At 51.7% G+C, this 17,231-nt stretch overlaps 1 protein-coding gene across 1 annotated transcript in view; it reads left to right on the top strand.

Moving 5' to 3' along the window:
* MMD2 (monocyte to macrophage differentiation associated 2) overlaps positions 1-17,231 on the top strand; it is a 39,086-nt gene that overhangs the window by 134 nt on the left and 21,721 nt on the right. The gene's annotated exons all lie outside the window — the stretch shown is intronic.

The raw sequence follows: 17,231 nt of genomic DNA, 5'->3' as shown, positions 1-17,231 counted from the left end.
AGGGCAGGGGGCGCGCGGGCAGAAGGGGAGGGCAGGGGGCGCGCGGGGAGCGGCGGCCAGGGCTCCCAAGGCTCTGTCCCGGCTCTGCGCTGCCGGGCTCGCTCCCCCGTCGCCCAGAGAATTCGAGTTGATAAATGGACCCTAACCTCGGCCGGAAGAAACCAGGAAGGAGACTCCGTGGTCTCTGTGAGAGTCCCCGCGCCCGGCTTTGCGCCCCCGGACCCGGGAGTAGCGCGGGTTCCCAGCGCCTCCTCTCCCTGCGGCGAGCCCTGAGGCGAGTCGCTTCACCTCCCGGAACCTCGATTTCCAGGTCTGCAAAACGGGGATAATGACCGTCCCCATCCCTGCGGACTCCGTGAAGCACTTTGCATGGCTCCCGGAGCAGAGTAGTCGCTCAGTTTTTATCCGGCCTTAACGATAAAAGGTTGTTAGGACGCACCGGCGGTGTTCCCCCACTATCCCCCACTACCCCCTGCACTGCCCTTGCCTTCCCCTCACTGCTCCTGTCACCCCCCCACTCCTTTCCCCCCTCCATCCCCCCCCACCAGCCTTCACCACCCCCATGGCAAGCTGGAGGAATGAGTTAAGTGCTCTTTTTAGGTGGGGAAACTGAGGTTTAGGACCCAGGAAGAGCTTGTACATCTTGGCTTTTTCACAGTGTGAGGTTTGTGGTCACCCCTGAGCCTCAGTTTCTTCTAAAATGGTGATGGCAGATACTCCCACGGGACTGCCGAGTGGAAGCCAAGCTCCTGTTGCATTGATTACGAATTAAATGGGGAGGTTCACAGTTATTAAGTTTCTCTAAGATTTTGTGGGGTCTGCTTGCCTGAAAGCTGGCAGGAAAACCCTTTCCCGAATTGCCCTCAGCCCGTAAAGGTCTTGAGGGAGGACAGGCTGTTCTGGGAGTGTGGGCTTTTGCCCCTGCCTGGGTGCTGAGGGGGCGCCCAGCCTGCCCTGCTGACTTTTTGCCCTCCCCCTCAGGTCTCCTGCTTCTGGGTGGAGTAGGCAGGGGGTGAATTTGAGACGGATTAGCACCATTTTTGATATCCATGTCTACGTGGCTCACTGTCTCCTGACAGTTGCTGAGGGTCCCTGTCACCATGAGGTCTCCACAAGTTCTGGTCAAACAGCACAGCTTGATCACAGATGTCCAGGCTGAGCATGGCATGGTGTGTGTGTGTGTGTGTGTGTGTGTGTGTGGCAGGACTAGAGCTTTACCTGCTCAGTCTCACCCTCCATTTCCTGGGGCAGGGTTGTACGTGTCTCCTTCCTAAGGTTGGGGAGTCTCACTGGGAAAGGGGACAGTTCTTGTGGGTTTTTCTTTTAGCTGGAAGGTGGGAGGGGCTGGCTGTCCAAATCCATGGAGTCCTCTCTGGTATGGGCACTTGGATTTTCAAAGGCTTGTTCTCAAGGGTCCTGTATGCTCATGTGAGTCGTAAGTTGGTGGAGGGTTTGCTGGAAGGGAAGGGAAAAGCCTGGGAGTTGAGGCCACAGATGCAAACATGCAGGAAAGGAGCTCTGAACCCTGTGCCATGGGCCTTCGCCTGTCCTGCACCTGCTGTGTGGTCTTGAGTAGGTGTCTCAACCTCAGCTGGTTGATTTGGAAGGACAGGAGGGTTGGTCTGAATGATCTGTAGATTTGGACACTGGTGCTGCCCTCTCTAACTGGGTTAGAGCTCTCCAGCTGGGCCAGGGGCTGGACCATGAGCTTTTTCCTTTCTATGGGTGATGAGTCCAGTGAGGAAGTGGAGCACATGGATTAGAACTGTTTCTGTTCCTGTCCTCGTTGCGTGGCCCTTACCGTGGTGCAGCCCACAAGTTAGGTCCTTAATAAAGGCTTCCTACCCCGGGCTGTCCAGTAGAAATGTCACACAAGCCACATACTTAGTTCTACTTTTTTTTTTTTTAAGATTTTATTTATTTATTTGAGAGAGAGAATGAGAGAGAGCAAGCACATGAGAGGGGGGAGGGTCAGAGGGAGAAGCAGACTCCCCGCCGAGCAGGGAGCCCGATGCGGGACTCGATCCCGGGACTCCAGGATCATGACCCGAGCCGAAGGCAGCCACCTAACCAACTGAGCCACCCAGGCGCCCAGTTCTACATTTTTTAGTACCTATTCAGTTTAATGTGTGACTGATTTTCTATCTCATTGTCATAAAAAGGTAAAAAATGGTGAGATTAATTTTAGGAATATATTATAGTTAATCCTTGATATGCAAAGTGTCGTTTCAACAAAAAACCCCAAAAATGAATTATTCATGAGATACTTTACATTCTCTTTTCACTGCAAGTCTTTGAGATCTGTTTGTGTGTTTTATACCCATGGCCCATCTTGGTTCGGACTAGCTATATTTCAGATGCTCAATAGCCTCATGTACCCAGTGGCTGCCATATTAAATAGCACACAAATATCTTCCAGGGCGAGAGATGGGCGTTTGTCTTAATCAGTTTGGGCTACTATAAGGAAGTACCATAGACTGGGTGGCTTATGAACAATAGAAAATTATTTCTCATAGTTCTGGAGGCTGGAGGTCTGAGATGAGGGTGCCAGCATGGTTGGGTTCTGGTGAGGGCCATCTTTTGGGTTACAGAGTACAAACGTCTCGTTTTATCTTCATGTGGCAGAAAGAGAAGGAGCTACTCTCTGGCCTCTTAGAAGGGCACTAATCTCATTCATGAGGGCCCCACCTCCCTGATCTAATTATGCCCTAAAAGTCCCACTTCCAAATGCCATCATGCTGGAAATTAGATTTCAAAATAGGATTTTTTTTTTTTTTTTTGTGGGGAGGAGGGAGAACACAACCATTCAGCCCCTAACAGTGTTCTTAGTTAAATGCTGTGTGACACTGTAAAGGATGTTTTCCCTCTTTGAGCCTCTGTTTTTTTTTTTTTTTTTAAGATTTTATTTATTTATCTGACAGAGAGAGAGAGAACAAGTAGGCAGAGAGACAGGCAGAGGGAGAGGGAGAAGCAGACTCCCCGCCGAGCAGGGAGCCCGATGTGAGACTCGATCCCAGGACCCTGGGATCATGACCTGAGCCGAAGGCAGACGCTTAATGATTGAGCCACCCAGGTGCCCCAAGAATTATGAATTTCTTTTTTTTCTTTTTTTTTTTTAAAGATTTTATTTATTTATTTCAGAAAGAGAGCACATGAGAGGGGGGAGGGGCAGAGGGAGAAGCAGACTCCCTGCCGAGCAGGGAGCCCGATGTGGGACTCGATCCCGGGACTCCAGGATCATGACCTGAGCCGAAGGCAGCCGCTTAACCAACTGAGCCACCCAGGCACCCAAGAATTATGAATTTCTATTCATCAAAAAAATGTCATGAAGAAAATAGAAGACAATCTACGAACTGGAAGGACATATCTGCAGCACATTTACCCACCAAAATAATTAACGTCCAGGATATATAAACAACTACAATAAGAAAAAGACAAATAAGAGAATAGAAAGTGTAAAAATACAAATCGTTTTGCAGATGAACACAGAGAGAACACAAATGAACAGTGAACATATGAAAAGCTGTTCATGTTCATTGGGTGTCTACCCTGGAGAATATTGTGCACATGTGCATCATTGGAAATGAACAAGAATTTTCTCATCAGCGTTGTTCATGATAAGCTAGACCTGGAGACATCCCAAATGTCATTGCTAGAGTGGTGTATATTCATATAATGGAATAAGACCCTGCAAGGCGAGCGACCTCCACTTTCAGGCAACAGTATGGATCAATCTTATAGACGTGTTGAGTGATAGCCAAACACAAAGGAAAGTATGAATCCAATCATTCAATGCTCAAAAACACGCAAACCAACTGTTGTTTAGGAATGCAGAAGAAAGTATGTGGAAAGCCAGAACATGATGATGATTGCAAAATCAGCTCCCTGGCTACCTCTAAGGGAGTCGGTGGGGATACACAGGGTGCTTCTGGGTCTTGGCAGTGTTCTAATTCTTGACTTGGGAAGAAAACCAAGCTGGATTTTCCATGCCCTACAAGACAGCTCCCAATCCCCAGGGGTAGACTTACCCACATGGCCATACCTCCCTACAAGGGAGGCTGGGAAGTGTCCTCCCACTGTCTGTGCCCATTGCTGCCTCCCTGGGGCCCAGAACAGCACCTGTCATCTGAGTAGGTACCAGTCAGATCTGGTGAATGACTAGTGGCTGTGTGACTTTGAGCAAGCGAATTAACCTCTGAAGACATTGGTCTGCGCTCTTGCTTTGATCTGACTTTAAATGGGGTCTTTATAAAGCAGCGTTATGGTTATACCTGCAGCCTATGCTCCTTGGACAACATTTTTAAAATCCTGGGAAGTAGGTATAAAAATGAAAGCGACAGTCCCCCTGCATCCCGCCATCTTGAGATCTTCACTGTGAAACGTGCTGTTTGCTTCCAGTGCTTTCTCCGTGGAGACACTACAGTTAGCATGGCTTGTCTTTTAAAAAATTTGACCTGTGGCAAGGCTGTCTCCCTTGTCTTTAACCATTATTCACAACCTGAGTTTAATGTGTGCCTCATTTTCCATCTCATCATCGAACCCTGCTTTATTTTATTACTTCCCATTTTTAGACGCTTCTCTTGCTTCCTGAAACCCACTTCTGCTGGGGGACATCTCTGCAGGAGAATTCAGGAGAATTCTCTGTGTGGACGCATATCTGATCCATTGTCGATCCTGAGCATTAGCCACGTCCTGTGGGTCACAAGTTCCCTCTGATGCCCAGTTTATAAGGACCAGGTCTTGGGGCGCCCCCAGGAATGGCCCCCGTCGCGCCGTTCCTGCCACGGGTTTGAAGTTGCCCCTGAGGCCACGCAGAGGTCAGGGCCCAGCTCTTCCCACCGCGGTGTCCCTGGGGAGCGGAAGGAGCTTGGAGCTTGTGTTCTGATTCTGCTCATCTTTTTGCTGGGTTCTCTTGAGCGGGCCACTTAGTCACTGCGCCATGGCATCCTCCTTGGGCCTGAGGCTAACATGGGCTTGGCAAAGCATACAGTGGCCCTGGGGGGCTTTCTGTAGGTTTAGGTCCCCATCCTACTTCCTGACATCCCTTCAAGGCCGCTTAGGACCAGTCCTATTCCAGCCGAGAAATCCTGAAGGTTACGGGTTTTGTAGACATTTTCTTTTTGTTCTTCAGGGGATGGAGATATGTGTGAGAAGCATCCAGTGAGGGTATATAGCCGGTGCTCCGAAGTGGTGGTTATTTCTGTAAGTGATGATTGTCATGGACAGTCTCTTTCCGGAGAGGACCTGAAGCACTCTGGAAAAAGCACGTTTCTCAGGGTCCACGGGGCTGCCAGAGACCCCTTCAGGCTTGGCAAGGCTTGCTGTGATGCCGGCCGGCTTCTGGGCACGGAGGAGGGGCGCTGAGGAGAGGCTTCCAGGGCCTCTGTCTTGCCGGGCTGCCATGGGCAGGCCAGCTCCGGGCTTCACGGAGTAGGAACCACGTGCCGGGCCTCACGCCTCGAACCTTCCATTCACCATCCCCTCCGACCCTTAGCGGTTGGGGCTACTGTAGGTACCATTTTTTATCCTTACTTGGTTTGCCTGTGGTCATGGAACACACGGTGAGGTTCACACCCGGACTGTGCTTTGCTTTTCTGCCTCCCACACAACCACGGGGATAGTGATCCTCGCGATCAGGTACGTTTGTGGAGTAGGGCCGGAACTCGCATGCACGGTGGTCCCCGCTGGACACAGGGACTGGAACCCCGAGTCTTCCCTGTTGCCCGCCCCCAGGCAGGGCCCTCAGCACACCCTCTGTGCGGCCTCCTTCATTCATGGACAGGCCCCCAAGCATGTGTAGGGCCGGAGCAAGTGTCCCAGGGGAAGCCCACACACCATATGTCTGAATATTTAAAGTTAAAAATCTAGCTAACAAGCTTTTCAACAAAACAGGTTCTGTCCTGCTTGGCAAATATACTTCTATAATGACAAAAATGGAACATTCTGGTAAAGTCGTGGCCGTCAGATGGTTTAAGGCTGGCCACATGAGCCTTGGTGTTTGTGGCTGGGCCAGCCGTGCCTGGATGGGGAATAAGATAAAGGCATGCATAATTTATTAATTGCTATACATTTCATACCAGTTATTTTTCTCTTCGTTGCAGCAAAATCATCAATTATGTTACTTCCATTCAAAATTTTCACTTAAATTGGGTTCTGGTAATCATCTAGAGTTGTGCAATCCAGGACAGTAGCACGAGCCACCTGTGGCTATTTAATTAATTAGCTAATTAATTAATTAATTTTAAGTCGGCTCCATGCCCAGTGTGGGGCCCAACGCTGGGCTGGAACTCACAACCCTGAGATCAAGACTTGAGCTGAGACCAAGAGTCAGACAGTTTAACCAACTGAGCCACCCAGGTGCCCCCAGCTGTGGCTATTTAAATTCAAATCTAAGTTCGTTAAAGTGAAATAAAGTAAAAAAGCTAGCCCTTCAGTTGCATGGGCCCAGATTCAGGTGCTCAATAGCCGAGTTCGGCTGGTGGCCAACGTATTGTAAATACAACGCAGACCTACAACATTTCGATCATTGAAGAAATTTCTCTCGGAGAGCACTAGTCTGAAGGATGAAAATGCAAAACGTAATTTTAAAAATATCCCACAGGGGCGCCTGGGTGGCTCAGTCTTTAAGCGTCTGCCTTCAGCTCAGGTCACGATCCCAGGATCGGGCTCCCTGCTCAGCGGGAAGCCTGCTTCTCCCTCTCCCACTCCCCCTGCTTGTGTTCCCTCTCTCGCTGTGTCTCTCTCTGTCAAATATATAAATAAAACCTTAAAAAAAAAAAATCCCACAAACATAAATTAAACCAAATGTAAAAAATTGAAAAAAAAAAAAACCCTCTTCTTTTTAGAGTATCCAAAACTTCCTTAAATTTTTGAAAGGCAAAATATAAAGGAAGATTAATAAGCATAAAACTTAAAGTCAAGTAGTATTTACGTAAAATAAAGTATTTAAGTAAAGCTGAAATATTCAGATTTTTTTGCAAGTGTGATTGAATCTCCTTTTATGAAAAGGAAACCCTTCCCCTCTAGAGCTCAGTGCCCACCCGGTTGCAAGAGATGTGGAGAAGTCCTTTCCTGGGGCCTGGGTTAGTCATAAAGTGGATGGCTAGGGTGACAGCTTGGATTATGCCAGTGATGAGCACTGGATCCCCCGTGAGCCAGGTGCTCGAGGCTTCTTTAAGCTAGTGTGTGGGTGTGGCGAAAGCAAGACCCTCTAAACCCGTTCCGCAGCATACTCCGTGAATCAGTATCATTGGTGTTATCTAGTGCTTGTTAGAAATGCGGAATCTCGGGCTCCATCCCAGACATACGGAAGCTCATAGTTTAGGGGAGGACTTGGTTTCCTAATAATATCATGTGAGTGAATGCAAAATTGAGATGTCGACAAGCGTGCAGGAAAGATGGGTATGGCTTCTGCTCAGGTGCCCGGGCCAGGCAGGCTTGAGGGTTAATCAGGTACTCTCAGTTGTAAGAAATAACCGAAGGCCTCAATTTGAACTGGCTTAGAGGAGAGAGAGGGAAGGAGGGACAGAGAGAGAGAGAAGGGAGAGGAAGGAGGAGAGAGAGGGAAGATGAGGATAAGGAGAGGAAGGAGAAGAAGAAAGAGAAAGAAGGGAACACCAGAAGACAGAAATGAGTTTGTGTCCAGAACTGAAAAGTTCAGGAGTGTCTGGGTTCAGGTACAGCTGGATCCAGGGTCTTAAAGAGGACCCGGGCTGTCTCTCTTTGTCTCTGGGCTCTGTTTCCTCTGGTGGCTGCATTGTCTGGACTGTTCACAGCCCTCGTGGACTGAGAGTTTCTCTTTCCTGGCAGAATCACCACTGTCCTGGAATCGAGTGTCTGTGTCCTGGCTTGGATGGCATGCCCACCCTTGAACCTATCGGCGGGGTCAAGGGAAGGGCTATGGCAAGGCTAGATCCTTTGGAGCGTGGAGTTTGGGAGTCAGGCATGGCTTGGGTGGTGGTGGGATGTGGCTCCACCTGAGCCCAATGGAACAAGAGGAGGAAGGTGTGGCCGAAAAGGAAAGTGAGTGTCGTTGTATAGGATTGATGCTTGTTGCATCTCCTGACAACGGGACGGTTCCTTGCCAATGTGTCCCCTTGACCCCAAAGCTTTCAGTGCGTGTGTATGTAGTACCAGGCACTCTCTTATGAGATGAGATTTAAGAAAGAAGACTCGGCCTTAAATAGGAAGTTCTGATACTTGCTGCAACAGGCATGAACTTTGAGGACAGATGTTAAAAAGCTGCTAAGCAAAAGGACGAATGTTGTGTGAGTCCACTTCTGTGAGGTCCCCAGAGTCGTCAGACTCACAGAGACAGAGAGCAGATGGTGGTGCTGGGGGCTGGGAGGGGGTGGGGGTCCTTGCGTCGCGGGGACAGAGTCTCAGTGTGGGGGGAGGGAACGTTCTGGAGCCGGATGGTGGTGGTGGCTACAAAGCAGTGTGAATGTGCTCAACGCCCCTGAACTGGACCCTGAAACATGGTTAAGGCAATAAATTCTACATTGAGAGTGTTTTACCACAATGAAAAAAAAAACCTAGCTGAAAACAGTGACACGTAGGTCATTTATTAAATGCGAGGGGAAAGAGGGGGGAAAAAAAGGAACTTCAGCATTGATGTGATATTACTTCATATGGGGTCCATATTCTGACCTTACCAGTTTGCCCCGTCACTGTCCCAGCTGCCAGGATCCGGTTCGGGGTGCCCTGCATTGTTTCCTTAGCCTCCTCGAATCCAGAATTTATCTCCCATCTTCCTGTCAGGCATCCGCGTTTCTGAGGTGTCCAGGCCAGTTGCTCTGTAGGCTGCCCCAGTGTGGGGATCCCTGGGCTCAGTTCGGGGTCTCAGGGTTAGACTGAAGCTCTGCATTTTTGGTGGAAGCGATGCTGGTCCTTCTAGGCATCTCATAACTGGCAGTGAACCTCGATCACTTGCTCACGTTGATGTCCTCCAGGTTTTCTGTCTGTAAAAATTATTGTCTGTTTTGGTAATTGGTGGCATTTGGGGGAGGGAGTATTTTGAGATTGTGTACATATTCTGGTCCTCACGTGATGAAAACTGTCATTCATAAAAGTAGAGAGAATAGAGTAATGAACCCGACACCCCATAGCCTGAACTTAACAGTTACTAACATTTGGCCAAAGTTGCTTCACCTCTGCTTTTTCCCCGAGGGTATGGCTTCAGTCCACATCTCTAACTGGTGAGGACACTTTTTCCAATCCCTACACCGCTGTCCCACCTGTCAGCATTGGCAATAATTCCCTAGTGCTGCGGACGCGCTTGAATTGTACATTTTGTCTAGTTTTAGAGAAGGTATATTTACTTAACTGCATGTGGCTAGTGCTGTGTTAAGTAGCATGGCTGTGGAGGCTCGATTAGGTTCAGGATCCACGTTCTCGGCAAGAAACTTCAAGGTGCATCTCTCTGTCGGGGGCACGCGAGACATCTGACTGTCCCATTTCCAGTGATGTCAAGATTGATCTTGGGGCCCCTCGGCTCCTTTTGAATATCCAGTTGCTCAGCAACCCCCCCAATTTCTCTACACTTAGTGTACCAAAGTGGTGGGATCTTCATTATTATCCAAGAGAAAACCACGGTTCATTTCTTTCCAAGAAAAGCCTCCAGAGGAAGGAATGGATGTGTCGGTTTGCAGCGTAGATATTCTTAGGATGTGTGGATGGTGTCTTGGGCTCTGTGAACCCCTGGGGTGGTGCATCCACTCTGTGCGTGTGTGCGCACTGTGTGTGTGCATTTGGCCCCGGAGAGATGTAGATCTCCCAGCGGCCAGCCACCATGCTCAGGAATGGGTGCCTGAGTCCTGGACATAGGGGATGGAGCTGGGTCGAAATCCAGCTTCAGCATATCCCAGGGCCCTCTGTGTTGGAGTTCCCGTGGCTCTACCAGGCCCTGAATGGCGCTCTGGACCGTTGGCCATTGGTGGCACTGGGTTATGCCTAGGGCATGTGGCACTGTGTTGGCAGGGCTGGTCATTCCAGGTGCCGTCTCTATGAGGGGAAGGATGTTTGCCGTGAGCTCACGGGAAATGTTCTGGATTGTAATCCCATCGTGACATCAGGGAGGGGAAGACTGCAGAGATGGCAAGCTGGGAGGGAGGCCAGGTGGCCTTGTCAGGGGGAGGCTGCGGGCCATGCGTTTTGGTGGTCCCTGAGGAGCCCCTGCACCCCAGCATCCCTGAGGCAGGGTCTGGCTCTACTCTGCTGGCCACCTTTATGAGCCTCATCTCCTCATCTGAAAAATGGGCTAAGAAGCCCACCCTGCAAGATTCCGAGGGCTTTGGAGGGGAGCTGAGGAGTGACTTCAGATTCATTTCCGGCTCTGCACCAGGGAAAACTGCAGTGAACAGAGCAGACGTGGGTCCCAGGCCCAGTGAGCTGCTGCCCTGAGGAGCCAGGGGGTGTGAGCGAGCCTTGCGAACTGTGCAGTGCTGTACAGACAAGCCTTCTGGTATCACCGCCCCATCCCCAGATGGGACTGGAGCCATTCAGAAGCGATGTCGCTTGCTTGCCCCGGGGCTTGTGGCTGGTATCCTGAGAGGCCAAGTCTTAGTCCCAGAGAATCTGCCTTAGTTTGGGTCTCCCCAGCAGCGGACCCCGAGACGAGGACGCAAAGGCAGGCAGTGTGTTTGGGAGGTGATCCCAAGAGACATCGAGAGAGTGGGGAATGAGCACAGGGCAGGGCACACAGCCACCAGGGGTTTGTTAAGAAGCAAGTTGGTTCTGCTTGGGGGACGGTGTAGGGCATGCGTCGGAGTTACCCCACCGGGCACAGAGGCCTGGCATGCTCCTCAGCTCACTGTGTCACTGACAGAGGCCGCCTGCCATGAGCACTAACTCTTGGACGCTTGGGTGGGGCGTGGGCTTGCATCAGCCTCTTGTTGCAAGGACAGAAGAGGTGCCCGCCCCCCCCAAAGATTTCTGGTTCAGAAGGTCTCTCACCTGCTGTCTTCCAGCAATTTCGGTGAGGCAGGGGACGGGGGTGGTCCCTGCTTTAGAGATGAGGACTCTCATTATCCCAGAGGGGAGGAGGTTCCCCAGGGAGCTACAGGGAGGGTGCGGGGCTGGGGTCTACCAGTCCTACCAGGTACACACCTCCAGGGGGCGCTGTCCCCAGGGACCGCCCCGTGAAGCAATGCCCTGTGGCCTGTGTTCCCTCCTACAGACCGTGACAGAGTTCCCCGGACCCGGCACCGGGGCCAGTCTCCCCCTTCCTCAGTTTCCCCTTCCTGTTCCTGGCTCGCTCTCCCCTGGGATTTTGATATTGAGACCACTATGGGGTGGCACTGGCCCAAAAACTGTTTCCCAAAGCCTGAGCCAAGATGCTGTCTGCACCCAGGAGGAGCCTGAATTCATGAATGGACACAAAGAAGCATCCTGGGGCCAAGCTGGAGAAGGGGAGGCTCTCAGGGCCCAGGGCCAGCCTGGCCCTGGGCTGCCCTGGCCTCTGTGGGACAGACAGACAGACCCCCTTTGTGTGGAAGCCTGGACACATCTCTTTAGTCCTCTGTCTTGGGATCCCAGGGCCGCCGCTGCCAGGCACGGCCCAATCCGGAAGTTTTCCTGGGAGAGGAGGACTGCTTCTCTCCGGGGGCTACAGCCCTGGGCCCAGGCTGGGAGGAGAGGGAGAAACTGCAGAAGCTCTGAGGCTGGGCCTGGCCCCTCCAGCCTGACAGGGACGGAGCAGGAGGGGAGGTGAGCAGCTGGGATGTGCTGGGGGTCCAGGTGGTGGGGACCTGGCAGGTCAGCCAGCTTCGTTTGGCCCTGCCTGGGGCAGAAACGGTTTAGAAAGCAACCCCCCCTTTTTTTTTAAGATTTTATTTTGAAGTCGTCTCTACACCCAATATGGGGCTTGAACCCACAACCCTGAGATCAAGAGTTGCATGGTCCACCCACTGAGCCAGCCAGGCACCCCCAAAAGCATCCCTTTTCAGACCCCATCCAGACCTAGCCCTCAGGAGCATGGAGCTGCTCTGTTGACCTTCTGTTGAATTATAACATACAGGAGAGCCTGCCTTTCACTTACAGCTCGAACCTGGGACACACTGGGGAACGAGCACCCAGATCAAGATGCTAAACAGGGCCAGTTGCCAAACACCCCCCGTGTGCCCCCTCCTGTCACTGTCCCCCACTCCCAAGGGTACCCACTGCCCTGGCTTTTATCATCAAAGTCTCCTGTTGCCGATTCTTGAAGTTTATGTAAATCGGTCCGAAGAGCGGGTACTGTGGTCGAGCGCCGTGTCTGAGACGCCTGCCGGGTTCTGCGTTCAGCTGTGTTGGCCTGTCTCGATGCAGTCCGCTGTTCTGTGGTGTGGCTCCCTCCGTTTCTTTCCACCCTGCCCTGGATGGGCATTTTGGGTAATTCCCAGCACTCTGGTTGTGACCACCCCCTGCCCTCCCCCAACTCTGATGCAGCAGGTTTGAGAACACCTGGTCTCAAATATGGATTTCAAACATGGACTTCCGTATTTAAGATGTTTTTGTTAGATTTTTAAAAAAATTATTAAGTAGTAAATGAACATTGTGGCCAGTGATGCAATGCAGAAATATAGAGAAAAAAATAGTGTTTCCCGCTCTTCTCCCCAGTCTCTCCTCTGGTGTCCCCTTTCATACCTTCTGCTTTTCCAGGTCAGCTCCCCGCCCCGCCTCTTAGATCGCGCTACCTTGGGCAAGCCTCTTTTTTTTTTTTTTTTAAAGATTTTATTTATTTATTTGAGACAGAGAGAATGAGAGACAGAGCATGAGAGGGAGGAGGGTCAGAGGGAGAAGCAGACTCCCTGCTGAGCGGGGAGCCCGATGCGGGACTCGATCCCGGGACTCCAGGATCATGACCTGAGCCGAAGGCAGCCAGCCGCTCAACCGACTGAGCCACCCAGGCGCCCTCTTTTTTTTTTTTTTTTTAAGATTTTATTTATTTATTTCAGAGAGAGAGAGAGCACATGAGAGGGGGAGGGCCAGAGGGAGAAGTAGACTCCCTGCCGAGCAGGGAGCCCGATGCGGGACTCGATCCCGGGACTCCAGGATCATGACCTGAGCCGAAGGCAGTCGCTTAACCAACTGAGCCACCAGGCGCCCACCTTGGGGAAGCCTCTTATCCTGGCTGGATTGACCCACGTCTCAGGAGCCTGTCTGCTCCAAAATTTTTGGAAGATCTTAAAAGGCCGGGACTATTCGTAACTCGACATATCTCCAGTCTGAACTTCATAAACACTCTGAGATGATCGATTATTCAGGTAGTTGCCAGGCATTACCTGTTGCATGCCTGGCTCTGCATCGGTACCGGGAAGATGAAGATGAATCGGGGCCAGGCCCTTGTTTGCAGCTTAGGGGCCAAGACCGACCCGGAAACACCCAAATGCATGTTGCCTGTGTTATGGTAGGGGTTGCAAGGGCGATTGTGGGAGTCCAAAGGAAGGAGCTACTCTCTCTGCCTAGAAGTGCTTTGGGAAGAGAAAGACAGAAGGGGTCTACAGTACAATGGCTTGTGCCTCGACCTACCGCTGAGAGAAAGCTGTTTACTCTCCAGTCTAGATGGGGGTGTGAGGATCAAGGAAAGCTTTTCAGAGGGGCCTTTTGACCTGGGCTTTGAAGGCTGAATAGGAGTTCTCCAGCTATAGAAGAGGGAAAGGGATTTTTAAGCAGAAGAAAAGACAGGTGGAAGGCCTAGAGACATGATGACTGTGTGCCATGGGGAGAGCTTTCTTGGGGAAGAATTGCAGGGTCTAAGTCAGGGATAGGAAACAAAAGAAGCAGGTCCCCCCCTTTTTGTTCTTGGCTTGGCATGGTCTCTTGTGCTCTGGGTCGGCCAGGATTTTGCCCTGGCGCGTGAGATCTGCGAGTCTTGGTGTTAGACTTCCCAAGGTGGGAGGGGACTGACAAAGCCGGGGCTTGGGCAGGGTGGGGGGGCACTTACGGCCAGGGTTGCTCTGACCATTGGCTAATGAAGCAGTGATTTTAGGAGCTGGGACAGGGCTCTGTCCCTTCCCTTCTTTGCCTCCAGATTCTCCATCCTGGAGAGGATGCCCAGATACTTTATACTATAGTGTAAAAGACTGATGGCAGAACCACAGACAGGCCTGAAAGGGGAAGTGAGTGCGGTACAAAGAATAGACCAGGAGTCAGAAGGTCTGGGGTCCCCTTCTCAGCTGCAACCACTTCCTAGCCTGTGGCTTAACTTCTGTGAATCCCTGTATAAAATGCCAGTCATACTCTCATCCCTGCTCACTTTGCAGCGATGCTCACGCAGGAGGAGGGAAGTGAAAGCGTTGGGTAACTCTCAAGCCAGGGACGGCTGCCTCCTGCCTGCCCTGTACCCATAGCAGACATGACCAGTCATCACGCCCTCCTTTCCTGCCATGCCTAAACTCACGGCACACACCCCCGGCAGCCACGACCAGCCCTGGGCTTGGCGTGGGTGTTGAAGCCTCTTTGCTGTCTGTGCTGAGCTGGGTGTTCCTTTTGTGGTCCTGGGGTCCTGTGGTGTCCCTGTTGTGGGACACCTGGTGCTGTCCCCTCTCTTCCTCGCCCTGTGGCTTCTCAGCCTCGCTTGCACACTGCAATCACCTGGGGAGTTTAAAAAACTACCAGTGCTTGGGTCCCTCCCCTGGCAGTTCTGTTTTGAGCGCCGGGGATGTGGCCTGAGCATCGGGATTTTTCCTTTCTTCCTGGGGCGATTCTCATGCACAGCAACATTTGCTCCAGCTTCTTTCCCCAACCTGCCAGGTGGTGATAGCTTGCATCCCCTGTGGCCCTGGGTCTCAGGGAGGGGGTAATGATGACGCAGCTGAGCCCCAACTCCTGTTGCCTCCTCGCTTGCAGGATAACAAGGAGTCTTCCTGTGTACCTCGATTTGCCTGTGGCTTGAATTTGTTGTTGTTAAAATATATAACATAAAATGGACTGTTTTAACCATTCTTAAGAGTCATAAGCCCTTTCACACTGTTGTACAACCATCACCACCATCCGGCTCTAGAACCCTTCATTGTCTCAAACTGGGACCCTGTCCCCGTCATACACCATCCCCTCCCCCAGCCCCCCGGCACCACCACCTGCTCTTGTCTTCATGGATTTGGCAACTCTGGGGATCTCATATACATGGAATCCTGCATTATTCACCTTTCTGTGTCTGGCTTATATCATGTAGCTTAATGTCCTCAGAGATCATCCACGTTGTCGGTAGCAGGTGTCAGGATTCCTTCCATTGGATGGATGGACCACATTCTGTTACCTGTTCATCTGTGATGGACTCTTTGGGGTGCTTCCACCTTTCGGTTCCCGTGAATCACACTGCCGTGGACGTGGGTGTGCAAACATCTCTTCAGCCCCTGCTTTCGATTCTTCTCCCAGAAGTGGAGTTCCTGGATCTGATGGTGGTTCCACGTGTAATTTCGGGGGGGGGGGGCCCAGACTGTGTCCCAGGGTGGCCGCACCATTTACTTTCCTGCCAATTTCCCCACACCCTCGCCGACACTTGCTTTCTGGTTTTTGGGTAATAGCCACCGTTATGGGTGTGGAGTGGTGAGGGCTGATTTTGAAAGCAAACTTTCTTTCCTTACTTGACCGTGTCAGAGCACCTGTTCCGGAGGGGACGCGGGAGGCGGAGTACTGAGCACCTGCTGTGTGCGGGGAGTTCACACATCTCCTCCTCTGTGAGACAGGCACCATCACCCTCCTGGAGTGCAGGCCTCATGCTCAGCCAGTTCTGGGCTCAATTTCCTCTGCTGAAATGGGGCTCATAATAGAACCTTCCTCATGGGTTGTGAGGATTCAGACTCATTAATGTTGGTCACGTGCCAATAAGTGCTGAGTGCTGTGCGCAGATTAACTCATTTCATCATTTTATAATCCTCTGAGGTGGGTGCTGAGGTTCTCCCCTTTGCTCAGATGAGAAAACCGAGGCCAGGGAGTTTTTGCAGCTTGGACATGGACTTGTGGCTAGAGAGGAGTGGTGCCCGGATTGACTCTGGGTGGTCTGACCCCCTGAGCTCCTGATCTTAACTGTAAACTCTAGTGCATGCTCAGTAGGTGGTAGGAGGAGGGTCTAAGCCAAAGCAGAGGCTTAGGGAGGAGAAGAGGAGATCCCCAGGAGTGGCTCCACCCCATCTGAGAAGGGCGGCAGGTGAACAGCTCCTTCCAGTAGAGCATTTTCACCTGGGTGCTGTGAGTTCTGGGCTGATTCTTGGGGCAGCCCTGCAGCAGGCGGGTGTCCCAGCCATGACCAGCTCCACAGGACAGTGCTGTGACCGCATGAAGGATGGGGGGAGGGCAGGCTGGGGCTCTGATGGAGGAACTCTCTCCCAGTTGTCGGACTCACGGGATCATACAGCTCCTGCATTTGGAGTGTTCACCAAGTCCAGTCCGAACTGCTTCCAAAGGCTGTCCTCTTTCCCCCGTGCCCCACTGCCCATCCAAACCTTAGAAACCCAAGCGTTTGCCACTTTCAGAAAGGACTGGGACAGACACCTCCTGGGATTCCAGTACTGTATTAGTCAGGACACTGAGCCTTAGCAAAACATCATTTACACGAAGGAAACATTTGAAAGTGTTTTGGTGTTCATCTTGGAAGGAAGAAAGGGAAGCAGATTTTCTGCCATCCATCCTTCTGTCCATTCAGACAACTATGTATCTACCTATACACTTATTTTTCTACCAAGCTATGTGCCTATCTCTGCTACTCACATACTCACCCACCACTCCATCCATCTCCCCCATCTATCTCTTCATCCATTCTTCCCCCACCCATCCATCCATCCCCCACCCATCCATCCATCCATCCCCCACCCACCCATCCATCCCCCATCCATCCATTCCCCATCCGTCCATCCACCCATCCATCCATTTATCCCCATCCATCATCCATCCATCCATTTATCTCCCATCCATCCCCCATCCATCCATCCATCCATCCCCCATCCATCCATTTATCCCCATCCATCATCCATCCATCCATTTATCTCCCATCCATCCCCCATCCATCCATCCATCCATCCATCCCCCCATCCATCCCATCTATCCCCTCATTGATCCCCCATCCATCCCTCCACCCATCCCTCCACCCATCCATCCATCCCCCACCCATCCATCCATCCATCCCCCACCCATCCATCCATCCATCCCCCACCCACCCATCTATCCCCTCATTCATCCCCCATCCATCCCTCCACCCATCCCTCCACCCATGCATCCATCCCCCACCCATGCATCCATCCCCCATCCATCCA

The sequence above is a fragment of the Mirounga leonina genome, unplaced genomic scaffold, assembly GCF_011800145.1.
Source record: "Mirounga leonina isolate KUSES-001 unplaced genomic scaffold, KU_Mleo_1.0 Mir_454, whole genome shotgun sequence".
Classification (NCBI taxonomy): Eukaryota; Metazoa; Chordata; class Mammalia; order Carnivora; family Phocidae; genus Mirounga; species Mirounga leonina.
This window is presented reverse-complemented; position numbering and strand designations above follow the sequence as displayed.